Genomic DNA, 13,654 nt, shown 5'->3' on the forward strand with positions numbered 1-13,654 from the left:
TTTTTTTTTTTTTTTTTGAGACAGAGTTTCGCTCTTATTACCCAGGCTGGAGTGCAATGGCGCGATCTCGGCTCACCACAACCTCCGCCTCCTGGGTTCAGGCAATTCTCCTGCCTCAGCCTCCTGAGTAGCTGGGATTACAGGCACGCACCACCATGCCCAGCTAATTTTTTGTAGTTTTAGTAGAGACGGGGTTTTACCATGTTGACCAGGATGGTCTCGATCTCTTGACCTCGTGATCCACCCGCCTCGGCCTCCCAACAACATTTCTAAATCTTCTGTTTTAAGTGCCTCTGGAAATACAGAATAAATCTTCCATTTCAGTTTATTTTTATATGATTCTTTTTCTAGCATAACAAAAGGGTTTTTTCACTTGGTCTATACTACCTCTTAATAATATTCCATTCTTCCATACGCTGCCTTAAATTGTTTTTATGCTCATTTTAGGAATTCATGTCAGGCCAGGAGCTGTGGCTAATTTTAATGAACATTAATTGCCTACTATGTTCGAGACACTGTGTTGAGGGCTGTGGAAAATACAAAGATGAACTTATACAAGGCTGAGATTGAGGAGAAGGAGGCAGATAAAGAGGGAACATTCAGTATGGGGTTGGGTATGTGATTATGATAATGCTAATTTCAGGAGCTTAGCCCAATAGAAATTTATTTCTTACTATTACAAGTCTAATGAATGTCTTTAAAAAAGATGTCCTCCTTGTGATGATTCAGGGATCTAGGCACTTTTTTATCTTATGGCTCTACCATTCCTTAGGGTCCAGACAGAAAAGAACAGATAGAGAAAGCAAACTCATTCCTCAATTATGTTGACACAAAAGCAACAGATATCACTTCCATTTATCTTACATTAATAAGAACCAGTCATATAGGGGGTTCTATCGTGGATGGAAGAGGGGCTGAAAAATGTCCCGGTCTGGGCAGCAACCTCTTGCAACAGTGGGAGCAGGAATATTTAGTAGACAATAGCCATCCCTGCCTCAGAAGAGATGTGACATCAATGGTTCAAATTTCAACAAAGATGCTAAATTTTTAAAATTCTAGTTGGACAAAATGGTTAAAAATATAATCCTAATCTGAAGACAGGATGGTAGGTTAGAGCTGTGTCCTCAATGGGCACTAAAAAAATTTTTCTTGATTACCTATGCATTTTTTTCTCTGTTTTTTTAATTATACTTTAAGTTCTGGGGTACATGTGCAGATTGTGTGGATTGTTACATAGGTATACACATGCGATGATGGTTTGCTGCATCCATCCCCCTGTCACCTACATTAGGTATGTCTCCCAATGTTATCCCTCCCCAATCCTCCCAGCCCCCACTAGCCCCCCCCCAGCCCCCCCCCCCCCCCCAGGCCCCCCCGTGTGATGTTCCCCTCCCTGTGTCCCTGTGTTCTCATTGTTAAACACCCACTTATGAGTGAGAACATGTGGTGTTTGATTTTCTGTTCTTATGTCAGTTTGCTAAGAATGATGGTTTCCAGATTCATCCATGTCCCTGCAAAGGACATGAACTCATCCTTTTTATGGCTGCATAGTATTCCATGATGTATATGTGCCACATCTTCTTTATCCAGTCTATCATTGATGGGCATTTGGGTTGGTTCCACATCTTTGCTATTGTAAACAGTGCCACAATGAACATACATGTGCATGTGTGTTTATAGTAGAACAATTTATAATCCTTTGGGTATATACCCAGTAATGGGATTGCTGAGTCAAATGGTATTTCTATTTCTAGGTCCTTGAGGAATCGCCACATTGTCTTCCACAATGGGTGAACTAATTTACACTCCCACTAACAGTGAAAAAGTGTTCTTATTTCTCCACATCCTCTCCAGTATCTGTTGTCTCCAGACTTTTTTAATGATCACCATTCTAACTGGTGTGAGATGGTATCTCAATGCGGTTTTGATTTACATTTCTCTAATGACCAGTGATGATGAGCTTTTGTTCATATGTTTGTTGGCCTCATATATGTCTTCTTTTGAAAAGTGTCTGTTTATATCCTTCGTCCACTTTTTGCAACTGTTTTTTTCTTGTAAATCTGTTTTAGTGCTGTGTAGATTCTGGATATTAGCCCTTTGTCAGACGAGTAGCTTGCAAAAATTTTTTCCCATTCTGTTGGTTGCCAGTTCACTCTAATGACTGTTTCTTCTGCTGTGCAGAAGCTCTTAAGTTTAATTAGATCCCATTTGTCTATTTTGGCTTTTGTTGCCATTGCTGTTGGTGTTTTAGTCATGAAGTCCTTGCCTGTGCCTGTGTTCTGAATATGTAAGCATTTTTTAAAGAAACAAATGTTTCATAAATACTTGAGACAAAAGCTGCTGAAAAATATACATCTGTCTTATGCCTGTGTCTGCCACTAAACAGAGTCTAGAGTAGAATTACTTATAACAAGATATTAACATAGCCATATTCAGGTGCCAGAGTTACAATAATTTATTCTTTTCTTTTTAAGCTTCTGTATTTTTAAATTTATGTACAATGAGCATATTACATTGTTAATTATGAATAAATTATAAATGTTCTTAAAGGTAAACACAAATCAATGTTTTGACATTTTAGGATATGAAGAGATGTTTTCATTTCTTTTTTCTTGAAATCATACAAGTTTATTCATTTCTGTTTTGTCTGTTAGATTATAAGAGTAAATTGGTTTTATGTTAACCTATTCTATATTGTTTGTTCAGATTCCCGGCCAGTTCTCCTTTAGATCCAACTTACAGCTCTTCCCCTAGGTACTCTAACCACTGCCCTTTCCAATTGCATAGAATAATAAGATAATAATAATAATAGGCACTTATAATATGTGAGACACTAAGTTGATCACTTCACATGTGACATCTCATTTAGTAACCCCTATTTCATGAAATTAGTGCTATTATTACCTTTTACACCTAAGGAAACTTGGGCTTGAAGAAGTAGGCTGTTTATCCACTTTCTCAGCTGCTAAGTAGCTGAAGTGAATATGAATATAGGCAGAGCCAATACATTCATTCAAACCCTATAGTACTCACCCTCCAGAAAAACCATGATCATGTATCTGATAATAATTTATACATGCAAAGTTGCTTATAGTATTCAGGACACCCTTACTAATAATGTTGCTTTGGACTTTTGCAATGGCATGGAAAGTATCACCATCATACTCCAGCTCAGGTAACTGAGAGTTAAATGCTGAAGATTCCAAAGCTAGTAGAATGTTGCCTCAATGTGGATCCAGCCAGAGAAACAGCAACCACACTTATTACTTCAATTTAAAGTGATTTAATGCAAGGAATTGGTTACTAAAGCGTTGAAAGAGTTAATGGAGAAGAAAGAAGCAGGTGATCAGTAATGACAGGAAACAACTACCATCCCTAGGGTTTGAGGAGCACAGCAAAAAGTGGTGCTTTCCAGAGCCAATGAGCACTGCAGCACTGAGAAATACGGGAGCCATGTGCCTCCTGACAGGAAACCTGGAGCTGGCAGTTCTGCAAAAGCTTCTGGACAAGATTATTTCACTGCAAGAGCCCACAGTCACTTGCCACTGCTCCTGTAGCTGTTGAAGACAGAAGCAGGAATAAACAAAAACAAAAACAGCTTATCTTTCCCCCCACCTTATGATCTTATGCCAGCAAGATCCATTTGCCATGAAATGAATAAATTTGTATGATTTCAAGAAAAAAAAAGAAGTGAAAACCATCTCTTCAAATGCTAAAATGTCAAAACATTGATTTGTGTTTACCTTTAAAACATTTACAGTTTATTCAGCATTAAGAATGTAATGTGTTCACTGTATATAAATTTAAAAATACAAGATCCTCCTTTGTGCAATACAAAGGAGAATTTAGATGCCGAGCACCAAACTGCGAGCCAACAGACCTGACACGATGGCAGAAACAGAACTGAACTTAGGACTTCTGAATTAGAGTCAATTATTTTCATTCAAGATGTACTTAAGCAACTACTCTGAGTCAGGCATTAAATAGCTTTTTGTTAGGGGTTACCATTATGAAATAGGTATACCTGCACATGGCCTTGTGGAGCTTCAGGTGCAGTAGAAGTGAATACTGGAACTCTTACCATTGTATTCCATCCTCTGGACAAAGATGAGAGCCCCATTTATAGCTGAAAGAGTTTGTTGGATCTTGCTGTGTCAACTTGATTAAACTGGGAACTGCATTTCCAAGCGTTCGCTTCTTTGTATATTTCTGAGTTCGAGTTTGCCAAAAGAGGAATTTGCACAAGGTTGGAAGGCAGAGCTGAAGTGGAGCTATTGCTTTCAGAAGTCTTTGTGGTAAGACATTGTTATGGACATACAAAGAAATGTCTGCTAGATCTCAACTTTTTTCTACTCTACAACCAGCTTGTCTTCCCAGTCATTGGTTCTGCTGGCCACATGGAGTAAGTCATTATGCAGAGGCAGCTGCTTCCTATGGACCATTCCCTGAGCTGTCCCTGCATAGTCTCACTTCAGCAGCCAGCTGTCTTTTGCTTTGCAGATTTCCCTCCAAATTCTAACTTGTCCATTCATGCTAGTATACCAGGAAGACTCCTTAGTGACTATTCTGACCATCCCTTGCAAAACTTCACTTCCTAGTTCCCCAGTTGTTATATACACTCGAGTCTCTACTTAAAAATCCCTCATCTCAAAAATTCAAATGACCCTGCTATCCCAACTAAAAAAGGTAGCATAGAGTCTTTTTGTTATTTCCAAAAATAAGCAGCCTTATAGAATCCTTGAAAGAACTACTACATGCTATACTAAATCATTTCCTAGGCACATTTCATGGTGATCTCTCACGTGTCTAAGACAAACTCACCTCTCGGCATATTCCTATCCAAATCATTAGCATAGCACTCTGATATGGCTACAAAATTCAAAGTCTGTTTGCACCTCTGACAGCAAATTAATGAATAATTCAGCAAGATGCTCTAGCAGGTCTCTAAGGAGCACCAAATGGATGACCAAAAAATAACCAAAAGATGATTTGAAATGTTTCTATCTCTTTCTACAAAACAAGCTTCTTTTCTTCACTGCTTTCACAGCTTATGTTAGTTGAATTTTTCTCCTTTTCCTGGTATAATGCTTAATTCCCTGTACTAAAACGCTAACATGACAAGTCTTCTCAACTTGCTTGCAGGTAATTAATTGTTTCATTGACTGTGTATTAGAAACAGAGAACATTAACTACCTTTTCTTGTGCTGTCATGATAATTACCAGAGAGTATAACAGATTTAGCAAAAGCCAACTCATCAATAAAAATCAGTAGTTGTCTTCTTGACCCACAAAACAATAAATAAATAAGGGCTTTGGAAAGATAATCATGTGTTCTTTTCCATGAGTCACTAAACCATTAAGTGTAGTTTTCCTCTGTGGTTTCAGAGTTCTACTAGAAAACGTCATCATCCAAACTATTTGAAGTGCTGACCAATAAGGATAAGGCTAACAGAAAGACTTTTGACAACAGCAGAGGGAAATTTCTGAAATCCCACATCAGTTTATCCTTATTCAATACATTTATTTAATAGTAGACAGTGAATATATCAACATAAAATACAATCCTAGGATGGATGGACTAGTAGCTCTGAGGGATTTGGATAGTCAGAAGCAAAGACTCAAGTCACAGTTCCCAAGCTGCAAATAAAAACTAAACAGGTAGTTGTTTTCTAGAAAAAAACCCTATACAAAATTGGGCATTCAAGACATTATTTTGGAATTTATTGCAACAGAATGTGGTGAGAAGGGTGGGAAGAGAGGGTAAGAGATCCCCCCCCCATGTTGGTAGAGCAGTTTTGTTCAGGGAGGCCTTGGTGCAGGATAGTTGAGAGAGGAACGCAACGGGGAACAGAAAGCAACAGTCACAGAAGAAGGAGCAAGAGCAGCAGAGAGATGCTTCAAGAGGCTCTGAGGACCAGTTTGTAAAGGAAGTCAGAAAAGGAAAAAAATGACAGAAGGCACAAGTACCTGAGAGCGCATGCCCAGAAGCAATAATCACACATACCTTGCAGACTTTGAGGTCTAACTGGACAGATTTTTGCAGAAGCAGGGCATCTGAAAGTATCACAGTAGCAGGTAAAGATGGGGTACAGATTTTTATTTAAGTTCCTCCAAAATATTTTGAGGAACTTCACAATAAAAATAAAGATTGCAAGCTCCTTACTATTTAAGACACAAAGAATGTCTTATTCTATTTTCCAACTGCTAACCGCCCCCAAGCCTAACACTGTGCCGGAAACATAGCAGGACCTCAAAAAGTATTTGTTGAAACAATGAGCAATATACAACATAAAACAAAAAATATATATAAAATTAACATTTTGACTAGTAACATATAAGCAAAAACATCAAATCAAAAAATTAGAGAAATATAAAAAGAAATAAAATAATTATGGAGAACTTAACTAAGGAAATATCAAAAATTGGCTAAAAGCTAAACATCCTAGAAGTCAAAGTAAATACTTTATTAAAATGAGTTTAATAACAGCATAGTTTCATTGAAGGATGGATGAATCGCTAGTTTCCAAGAAGGCTTTGTCTTAAGGATATTTATGTAAGAGACTATGAGCCAGGTAGTGGACACATTCTCTAAAGCCATTTAACAAAAAACTACCACAACTAACCTCCTCAAATGGTTATTTTTTGTTTCAGATCTTTGTGAAGGCAGAGGAAGGAAAGTTAAATTTTTATATTTTAAAAGAAATTTAAATGAAGGGTAAGGCATGGTAATATCATCTAAGTATGCTGCATTCTGATGATTTGGCTTTAATACATAAAGTTCAAAGAAGCTTACAAGATGATTGCCTAACTTGTCCCTGACTATCCCTCTTAAGAATCAGTTATCTCAGCTAGGCTTTCAAAAAGAGATGATATTAGTTGGTGATTTGAACTGTAGAAACTGATGATTCCTGAAGAGTAAGCATTCTATGATACTGATTCAGAGAACATCCATTGCTTGGCTTTGGACAGCTGGAGCAGACAGAAAAAGATGTTGCTTTACAAAGGCCATAGTTGGCTCTTATGTACAGTCTTAATTCATTGTAGATCTAAAAGAAGTTGGAATTAAGCCTTTTGTCAAGCTCCAGCACGGATCAAATATCTCAAAGTGTATTAACTGAATATCACTCTATAAAGTATGGATGAAAAGGCAGTGGCCTAGAAGATTTTGAAAACTGAAGTTACCGCTTTTCACAACTGTAGAACTTTGACCTACCCAAACAAAAACAATTTTGAACAGCATTGAATCCAAGTTTCACAAGATACTAATCAAACGGACCCCAATTGGTCAAATAAAATCTCCTGTTGCATAATATTATAAAATATAATATAAAATGCAACCTTCTTCTATGTGAAGACATCAGCCCAAAATGTTGAGTTTGGTTTTAAAACAATTAATATTTAGATGTTCTTCCTGAAAAGGCTAAGCCAATTCTTGAAATTTCTAGTCCAATATGAAAGGCAGTTCATGCTATCAGCATAGGAAACACTTGGAATCCTATTTGCAGGAAGTCTTTTGCACATTTTATCTAAGACGGTTCAAGAACAAGCTTAGAAGAATAGGGTAAGATACAGTCCTGTTTTACAATATTTAAAGTGAGAATTTTCTTTAGCAAAGGAAATTCCTGCCTGTTTTAACTCTGGAACTATTTTTGTTCAAGAGTCTCTGAAAAAATCTGAACAATCTTAATACATAGAGAGATCATATAATTCAATCTATAAACAATTTTTGTCTATGAAATCAAATGTCAATAAAAAGTTAGCAAAAGCTATTAAAAGTATAATTATTTTTAGTGAGGTGAAGCAGAACTCTGAAAACTGTGATCAATTATGGAACTGTTGTTGAAACTAAATTACCCCTGTTGCTCTGGCAAGAAGATAAATTATAAAATCAACGCCATCCTCAGAAAAAGTTGCTGTGAACATATGAGAAGCTGAGAAACTGTTTAGAATCCTGGTATACATTTAATGTTGCAGGTGGGTGATTAGCATGTTTTAAGACAAGAAAGACCATTCTTTGTGTTCTGCTTGTAGAGTCTATACTGAAGACAGAAATTGTAATAGAATAACTGATATCAAAAGAACTTGAACTCATGGTAAGAAAAATGTTTCAAAATCTCTTACATAATATCCTCTTTCCTGTGTTGGCTTTTTTGTTAGCCAGCTGGAGCTGAACATTAGATTCATCAGAGTTTTTCAAACTACATTGACCTGGGCACCATCTCTAGAAAGTGCCTGGATCCCTGGCCATTGCTTAGGAGAGCATAATCCATCAAATCAACTCCTAGGGAACAAAAAATAAGCTTCTAGCATGTTTGAGTTTATACATTTGGAAGTTATTGGTTAAGAAGCTAGCACTATTAACCCATCCACATGGCTAGAAGAATGTATGTCTAGAAGGAAAATCAGAGTACAGTTTTAGAAATTCTCTGACCTCCAGGCTTCCCATCCCTCCTCAGGAGTCTGACACATTATCTGTTAATCCAGATCCCTGCCATCTCCCCTAGGATGAACAAGCTGCCAGGAATAGTTGTCACCTGGTTTTCCCTAGATAACAGGGCCATAAATCCATCAGCTGATACATACACCCCTGCACTTCACCACATTCAGCCCATTTCATACTTTTTTATTTGACTCATGCTTGAGTATATAGTCTAATCAGAGTGAACAGAGTCACTTTAACATTTGGCTTATTCTAAGCATACATCTGATCTAGTTTCAACAATGCAGAACAATCCTTCTCGTCACCTAGCACACACTACTTCCTTACTGCAACTTTATTAGAAATCCCTATCATTTCTTCTAGGAACCACGTCATAAAATCCCAAGAAACCAAAGTTGATGTGTGCTCGCTTGCTCGCTCTCTCTCTCACTCTCTCCTCTCTCCTTTCTGATATCAGTCTGCTTAATTTTTTAGCAGGTAAAAAGTGAAGAAGTACCACATAAAAAGCAGCCATAGCAAAGGATAGTGTATTTCTTGGACTGAAGGGTTTAGCTGACAGAGCCAATGGCATCCACTCTCTCTGAGCTTCATGAACCTCCCATCACAGCATTCTAATTCTGCATGCTGTCAAACCCAAAGGGCTTAATACTGAGGGGTGATTTATTGGGATAAAAGGAGAAGCCATCACCTTCAACCAGTATTCTGGAATGTCAAATATAATGAACAATGAAAAATTAATAAGACTGATACCCTTGAGTCACTGCCTTCATTGTCTGATGGCAAACTCATGGAAGAGAAACCTAAGTTATTGAATAGAAGGTAATTTATTCTTTAAAATTTGGGTCACTGTAAGCAGAGCATTTTACTCACCTGGAAAGGAAATGGGGAGATTTCAGGTGAGCAACAGTGTGTTTCCCTTGCCCCGCCAAATTTAAGATAAAAATCTTTTTTTTTTTTTTTTTGTCATTTCCAGAAACATTCCGAGCTAACAAAATCAGGGAATATGCAGCTGTTTGCCTTTTGTAAGTTAAAGTTGAATATGTCTACAGTTTCTGATTTGCTAACTCTGACAGGACTTGACAAGCTTGGTGAATACAGTGCACCTGACCAACTTCTTGAGATGGGAGAATTTATAGACTCTCTCAGCTAACATACCCAAGCCTTCTGGGAGAAGTCATCAAGCTCCCCAGGCTGAGAGTATACTAACACTGATGAGAATTAAATTGGATGTACATGAGGCTAAACGCTAGGCTCTGGGATAAAATGAAAGCTTGAAAGGGGGTCGCATTTAGATAAAAATAATAATAAAATAAAATAGTGTGACAAACAGGGAATTCAATTGGATGAGATTCTCAATTGTGAGGAGAGGAGAATGTCTACACATTAGAATTCAAATGAACAACACAAATAAGTTCAAGCAGAAAAGAAGTTGGGAAATTATGACTGTGGAAAGGTTTTTAGTATAAATGATTATACATTTGCCCCATGTGTATATGTTTTCTATGTATGTGCATGTTTTGCCTAACCAAAGAACCTGTTCAATTTTTCTCCAGGTAAACAAACGAGGTTTTCAGAAAAACTTTTTTTACTAGATGTGATAATCAAAGGATTTTTCTTTCAATAAAAGGCTGCATTTATCTGGAGTGAGGGAATAAATTAGGTTTCCTGATTTCAAGATATTGTGGATCCCGGAAGTGGAATGTAAAGCCTCCGGTGCTGAAAATGCAGTGGGAGAAAATGCCTGAGCTGATCAGCTTCTCTTTATTAATTTGTTTTCTAGGATATACCAACCTAGGGGAAAGGGATGGGAGGGAAGAGCGATAGGCAAATTACAATTTCCCTCCCTCCCTCCAGACCTGACCGGTAAACATTTATTGCTCCTCAAATTATCTGCAAACATTTCTGAACATCTCAGCGGCATCGATCAGGCATTTCATGGCAGAGGATGGGCATCGTCTCAGCTGTTCCTGGAGCTCTCTACTTCCTCTTGCTGCCTGTTATTCAGGCATGGTATTGGAGGCACCTCTGCTGCTCTGCTCACTCCTGTCAATGACCTTAACACTCATGCAGGTTCTGTCCAGCCCTGTACTGACAGTGTGAATCTGCTAACCATGCTGCGTCACAGGGGTGTAGTCTGCCATCCTTGCAGAGACACAGATGCTGTCTGCTGTCACCGTCATAGCTATTGCTGTCAATGCAGCTGATAATTTGATTTGTAGTTCCTTTAGTTTTCACTCAAGTTTAATTGGACATTTCTTATCCCAGAGCCCATCCCAGCAGAGTCTGCATCAAAACGGAACATGAATGTTGTGATAACATTCTGCAACCTCAAAAATCTCTTCTCATTTAAGACACTGGTCCACACACTCCTTTTACCAAAGTTAAAGCATGTCTTGCTGTTTTCTTTCCTTGGATTTAGTCCTTCCAAAGAGGTTGCTCCTTCCCTGTGATGGATAATGTAGGCCTTTCCTTATCCCATGGTGAATGAAGTAGTTCTAGACATGCCCTACCTTATCTAAATCCAAAGCACTGCTGGGTTATTGTAATTCACTCATTTAGTCATTCAACAAATAGTTATTGAACACTTATTTACCAGGAATTCTGCTAGTTACTAGCGATGCAATGGTCTTTGAAAAGATTAATATTATTCATCCCTTCATGAGGTTTTCATTGTACTAGGGAAAATAAAATAACAATGAAATAAATGAAATAAAGTTTATGTAATTGGAAGAGAGCTGACTCTATCAAAACACGAGGAAATTTTTGAATCTATGCTTTGTAGAAAGGAAAATCAATTTGCTCAAGTTTATTCTGGAAGTAGGTCAATATAACAAAAGGTTCCAATGATTATGACCTTCTCAAAAAGAGTTTTGGAGAAATGTTCAAAACTATCTGGACGCTCTCCAGCATCAGTCTTAGGAAACTGAATTATAGATCTCCCCTAGGTAAAGTTTCACAATTATTTCCATCTCTGTCTGTGATCAGGGGCACTCTGTATAATTGGCCAGTCAACAATCATGAATTTCAGAGCAAAAATCGCCCATGAAGGTTCTGAAGTATCCTGGAAATAAGATAGCAGCATTATTCCAGTTCATTTGGAACCATCTCTGAGGTTAGTCTCACAGCTCCCCTTCAGAATTAATTTAGCCACTGGCTCTCCTAAGTTTCTTGAGTAGAAAAGGCCCCAAGACAAGGGTGTCTAAATCTGCATATGAACCCACTGCAATTTTTACTTTCACTGCCGCCATCTACCTGGTCATCACTATTTTCGCGCTGGGTTCTGGGGAAGGTGGCCTTTGGGAGATTAAAGTGTGAGAGCGAAGGCTCAGGGAGGCGTTAGGGTAGCCTTCCTACCACAGAGCCAATAGGTGGAGAGGCAGAAGAGAATCCTTTTCATGCCCCTGCCAATGAGATGCCAGCAATCTGAAAAATAATACAAATATTTTTAGGAAGAATGAAAAATAGTCCCAGGCCATGTTAGAACGGAGTGGGTCATTATCTGCCACTCAGGTGCAGACAAGCACAAAAACATTTGCAATCTTTCAAACACGCATGCCACAGTGCAGGCCCTAGGGCCAGTGAAAGATCCATGGGCACAAAAGTAGAGATGGTGACCACGTAGTTGGCAATGGTGGTGGGTATAAAAATGGAATTGCAATAGAAGCAGCATTCTGCTTTCATAAAACCTCACCCTTTATCCTTCTAAGATCACTCAAACCTTTTGGATCACAGATCATCCAAGTCCCTGGCCTCCATTCCTGAATCTCACCTCTCTTCCCAGCATTCACTCCTGATGGCTACTGGCCTCATGCCCTGAGTGTGCCTCCCTGCACTCTACTCTCCTCAACCCCTGACCTCGATGTCCAAATATTGCCACAGCTCTGCCCACTGGACAAGTGTGGATTATGCATCAGGGTATCCTCTTAGTATCCACAGACCTTATCCCTCAATTGGAACAGATTCCTTTTGTCAAGACAGTTTAATATCTCAATATCTATAATTGATTTCCTAAAGAAGCCTCTACTACACTGGTTTGGAGCCCAGAAAGAAAATACATGTTACTGCTTCTCCACAAATATCTATTTTGTTTCATTATGTAAAAGGTAGAACTTACTATTAGAATTTCAAAGATGCAATCAACTTGACCTCTGCCTTCTAGATTTTATGATCTCTCATACTCACCTACAGAATTTAAAATATTCATATTGGGAGAACTTGGTCAAAGGGTACTAATATTTGGTAGGGGACAATGAAGAAGTTCTGGCAATCTAATGTATAGCATGCTGACTATAGTTATTAGGTTGGTGCAAAAACAAAAGTAATGGCAAAAATCACAATTGCTTTGCACCAACCTAACAGCAATACCATGTGGTATACTTGGAATTTGCTGAGAGTAGATCTTAAATATGCTCACCACAAAAAAAAGAAAATGTGAGACGATCCAAGATGGCCGTTTAGGAAGAGCTCAGGGTTGCAGCTCCCAGTGAAAGCGCAGAGGGTGAGTGGACGCTGCATTTTTATTGCCCACAGACTAGGAAATTCCCAGGCGGAGGAGCTCCACAGGTCACCAGCGCGGCTGTTTCGGCCAGTGCGGCTGTGCTGGCCAGTGCCGCTGCTTTGCCCCGCGCAGCTGCTTTGTCGGCGCCCTGGAGCAGCGGTTCTCCGTACAAAATACACCAGTCTGGGTGCTCTTTTGGCTGGCGATCGGAGCCACGGGAAGGCACCCATTTGTCTGTTTAAAAAGGGGACTGAGCAGAGAACCAGGACAGTAGATTCCAGGTCAAAAAAAAAAAAAGCGCCACAAACCTCAGTGCCGCTGTTTAAGCCAGCGTAGCGAGTAGCCGCAGGGGAAAACAAACAGACCCTGGCACCTCTTCAACAGGCGACTGGAACACCAACTTGAAAAAGGCTCTGACGGTGGCTCACGCCTGTAATCCCAGCACTTTGGGAGGCCGAGGCGGGTGGATCACGAGTTCAAGAGATCAAGACCATCCTGGTCAACAAGGTGAAACCCCGTCTCTACTAAAACTACAAAAAATTAGCTGGGCATGGTGGCGCGTGCCTGTAATCCCAGCTACTCAGGAGGCTGAGGCAGGAGAATTGCCTGAACCCAGGAGGCGGAGGTTGCGGTGAGCCGAGATTGTGCCATTGCGCTCCAGCCTGGGTAACAAGAGCGAAACTCTGTCTCAAAAAAAAAAAAAAAAAAAAAAAAAG

Source organism: Sapajus apella, unplaced genomic scaffold, assembly GCF_009761245.1.
Source record: "Sapajus apella isolate SASKATOON/1434 unplaced genomic scaffold, GSC_monkey_1.0 scaffold6, whole genome shotgun sequence".
Taxonomy (NCBI): Eukaryota; Metazoa; Chordata; class Mammalia; order Primates; family Cebidae; genus Sapajus; species Sapajus apella.